Here is a 635-nt window from a genome sequence, read left to right on the forward strand (position 1 = left end):
CTCTTTTATGTAATGGAATTCGAACTTTTAATGAACAAATTAGGTAATTGATTCTGAAAACACAAGAACGCAACTCAGAAATGATGCATGGTGTAACTAAGTCCTATGTAGAACAGTCCAAGTGAAGGGAGGCTAAGAATTAGTTTCTGAGTTTAGAAGAAGCTATTAAATTAGTTTCCCTGTAAGGATATCTTTTTTTCTGAAAACCTAATACGGACGTATAGTACTGTGTGTATTTAATTCATACCCAAATTATGATAACATTATAGAGAGAGAGAGAGAGAGAGAGAGAGAGAGAGAGAGAGAGAGAGAGAGAGAGAGAGAGAGAGAGAGAGTTTGCGTGAAGTTGGCCTCCAATTCACCTTACTTGTCTGACTCTGGCTTTGGTCCAGAAGGCCATGCATAGTCCCACAGTACCCTGCATACGAGAGGAGGATAACGAGAACCATGAAATTAGGCTCAAAAGATTAGACTCCAGAGATTAGGACCATGAATCTCAGAGTTAATGGATCCATTAGGTGCCCTTCAGCTTTGCAATTAAAGTCGTTCTATTTATTTTTAAAACTGTTATGTGTTTCAATTACAGCATGAACCATTTCGGAAGTATGCATGAACGTGAATGAATTAAAGTGACA

This window comes from Palaemon carinicauda, chromosome 8, assembly GCF_036898095.1.
Source record: "Palaemon carinicauda isolate YSFRI2023 chromosome 8, ASM3689809v2, whole genome shotgun sequence".
Taxonomy (NCBI): domain Eukaryota; kingdom Metazoa; phylum Arthropoda; class Malacostraca; order Decapoda; family Palaemonidae; genus Palaemon; species Palaemon carinicauda.